The 3,622-nt window shown below is 54.0% G+C and overlaps 1 long non-coding RNA gene across 1 annotated transcript; it reads left to right on the forward strand.

Annotated features, from left to right (window-relative positions):
* The first annotated feature begins 1,077 nt into the window (after positions 1–1,077).
* On the forward strand, positions 1,078–3,212 carry LOC126068377 (uncharacterized). Its single transcript, XR_007515664.1, has 3 exons — positions 1,078–1,107; positions 2,718–2,911; positions 3,157–3,212. It is a non-coding gene; the product is annotated as an uncharacterized LOC126068377 (long non-coding RNA).
* The last annotated feature ends 410 nt before the right edge of the window (positions 3,213–3,622 follow it).

Raw genomic sequence — 3,622 nt, forward strand, 5'->3', positions numbered from 1 at the left:
AAGTATGTGCACATTTCAAGTTAGGGTCACTAGAGCCAGACTCCTTCCCAAAACAGCTGCCGCGGTCCAATGGCCCAGCAATTTGTGATGCTGGCTGAGTCTCTGCATTAAGCCCGTTCCAGGTATTATGGTTCCTTTCCATTTTGCCAGTCTGCTGTCAGGGTGGGCAACAGAACTGCAGGGTGGCTCTAAGGCACCTGTTGGCCCTGAGAAGCTGAGCCACCTCTCAGGCCTTTACCAACCATTCACATTTGTCCTCCCTGAGCCATCTGGTCAGGTCCTCGGCTCTCTAGGGGTCTTTCTCCCACCCCAGGATCTCCAGGCTCTCACACTTGGCTGGATCTGGGTTTTCCATAGCTTCAGGTTCTCAAAACCCACTTTCACGTACAGAAAGAAAAATCTGTGTCTTGCTTAACTCATGGGTGAGTCTGCTCTGTGCACTGTCTTCAGCTGGGAGGAAGTGAGCTTGAACCATACCTTCCCCTCAGAGTCAGGAGCGGAAGAGGCCTCACATAGCACAGAGGGAACATCATGGAGCCCTAGTGTCAGACAGTTCTGGGCTCAGATCAGGTGACTTCAAGCAGACAATGGATATCACCAAGCCTCTCTTTTATCATCCCTGAAATGCGGAGTTTTGTGAGGACTCACTGGGATACAGCTTTTTCTCCAGGGAGATACCATGGTTACTTCGTTAACAAAATCACTTCAGGCTCCTAATGTTTGTAATCATCCCCCAACTCCAATCCTGCTTCGAAAGCTGAGACCTGTTTGCTGCTCAAGGCACTGGTGTCCCACCTCCTGACACAGATCACTGAGGGAGAGGGAGTACCTGGTCTGAGCTCTGAGCCCACAACCCTCCTGGTGGTTCATGGGGCTCCCTCTGACAATATGTCCCTCCTCTGTCCCATTCCAGTGTGTCCCTGGTTCTGACGAGGACCTGGATGAGGCCTGGCTGATGAAAACCTTCAAGGCAGGCTCACTGGAGAAGCTGGTGGAGCTCCTGGTGCCTGCCTACCTAAAGGGTGACTTCTCCTACATTGAAATCTTTCTGGGAGCCTACAGAACCTACGTCACCACCCAACAGGTCCTAGAACATCTGCTCCAAAGGTGAGCCCTCCACAGCCCAATGGGGACTCTACCCCCTACCAGCTGTGACTCTGGAGAATGTCACTTCACCACTCAGAGCCTTAGTTTTCTCCTCTGAGTAGGGTGCTAAAGGTCCAATCAGCTAGAATTACTGTCAGGACCACATGAGACAAGCCACAGAAGTGTGTACCCGGAGCCCAGCTCTAAGGTGAAGGGTGCTTGAGGGGCTGGGATGTTCACATTTATTATTTTCCTCTCTCCCGTGACGAAGCTGTCTACGTGACCCCTCACTGACTACATACCCTTGAGCAAACCTACTTAACATTTGTAAAGAGGAGGTGCAGATTCAATTTAGTGGGTCCTTTTTTCTCCTTGGTACAACCAGAACAGGGATCCCTGGAGGCTGGTAGAGGGGCCCCAGGACTCTTAGATACCTGGGAAGGTGCTGGTTGGGTTCACTCATTCACCAATCATCCATGAAGCCCCTACTGTTGCAGACACTGTTCTAGGTATTTAGCATTGTTCAGTGAACAAAGCAGATAGGAAGCCCTGCCCTCCTAGGATTCTGTTCCAGTCTGAGAGTCAGACAGGAACACTAGACATCTTAAGCAGAGTAGTGCCCACAGTGCATTAGATGTGACACCCTCACACCACCTCTAGGTATGGATGTAACCATCCCTATTCTGCTGAGTACGGTGAACCCCAGGAGCAGCTGAAACGGTGAGTGGACTTTGTGTGGAGAAGGAGGGCCTCCTATCTCTACAGAACGGTGGAGGTTTTAGGAGTCGTGTGTCTGGATTGGGGTTGGCAGACCCTGGCCCCACACATCTAGATTCCACTAGAGGGATGAGTTTAGGGGCACCCCTGCAGGATGTACGCAGTCATACAGAGATGGGAGTGGATCCTGGGTGTCATGGGGAGCAGAGGGGAGGCTGGGGGCTCAGAGAGGCCCCTGAGAGAATTCATCCTCCCACAATTCCCTCACATCACTGCTTCCTCCCTTGTCTATTTGGTGCCTAAAACAGGAGGTGTGGGGGGGCAGGATTGGAGGAAACTGCTCCCAAATCCCGATCCCCAGTCATGGGTGCTCAGCTGCATGTGGGGCCCCTGCCTAGGGGAGAACAGTGTCCGTGGGAGAAGAGATGCTCACACACATGCAGAGAACCAGGCAGCACGCTGGTGCACATGCTTCAGAGGAGGGGCCCTATGGCCTGGGCATCTGGGTCAGGAGATGGACTCTGTGTGTCGCCCAGCATCAGATAATCCTGGAGCACTACTGTGTGCCAGGCTGTGAGGTGAACCTGCAGACACGCATCTCCGTGCCCTTAGAGGGTTACTGTCCAGTGGGGAGAGGGCCAGGGGACAGAAAGGGATGTAATTCAGACTCCCTAGAAGGGAGAATTGGTTAGACCATTGATGGGGAGCTCCTTGGGACAAGCCTCTGTGCTAGCCTCCTGTCAGTGACCAGGCCTGCCACTGTCAGGGCAGTCAGAGGGCGTGTGCAGGGCAATGCTGACCTTTGGAAAGTCAGGGGCAGACAGAGGGACTGGACCCTTGCAGGGGTGTCCTGGGAGGGCAGTATGGTGGGAAAAGCCAGACCTCTGACCCTGCTCTTCACCACCCATCCCTAGCGCCATCTCTTTTATCCTGGGCACATGGCTGAAGGAATACTCGGAGGATTTCAATCAGCCCCCGGACTTCCCCTGCCTAAAGCTCGTGGTGGAGTATGTGCACGTGAACATGCCAGGCTCACATCTGGAGCATGATACCCAACTTCTCTTGGCACAGCTGGATCAAATGGAGGTCACTGAGGCAGAGCCAGAGGGTGAGGAAGACTGGGCATGACTGCATGTGAGCTTCTGAGGGGCACGGGGGAAGACCCCCAGAGGCTGGGGTTGAGCCAGAGTTCAGAGTAACTTCAGAACCTCCTCTGGGGGACTACAGTCTGGGAAGACTTTCTGGGGTGGAAATCTTGGGAACGGGCTTCTCTTCGTGGCAGTGGGTTGTTTCCCATCACTGGGAAAGCATGAGGAAAGGCAGTCATGTTGGTGAACCTTTCTCCTCTTGCAGCTCTAGAGCCGGGGCCAGCGCCAACTGCAAAAGGAGCTCAAGAGCTAACTTTGCCCCAAGAACTGGCTCCTGGACTATCTCCTGGGGTACATTCTGCTCCTGTAGCAGCACCAGAGCTCCATGGCACACCACCTATCATGTCATCAGCTCCAGCACTGGCACCAGATAGAGAGCTGGCTGAACGGGTGGATCCCTCTCCTGGGCCAACTCCAGAACTGGCTCCCAAACCACTGGCTGATGTCAATCCTGCTCCTGTTCCTGTTCCAACACTGGAGTCTGATGGAGCCCAGGTCTTCCCCCAGCTCCACCACCAGCATCAGATGGAGATTCAGATGAAGAGGTGGATTCCCATCCGGAGCCACCTCCAGAACGGGATCCTGGACCGCCAGCTGACATCGATCCTGCTCCTGCTCCAAGACAGGAGGTCAACAGAGCACCAGTTATTCCGTCACGAGCTTCAGCTCTG

Source organism: Elephas maximus, chromosome 27 (genome assembly GCF_024166365.1).
Source record: "Elephas maximus indicus isolate mEleMax1 chromosome 27, mEleMax1 primary haplotype, whole genome shotgun sequence".
Taxonomy (NCBI): domain Eukaryota; kingdom Metazoa; phylum Chordata; class Mammalia; order Proboscidea; family Elephantidae; genus Elephas; species Elephas maximus.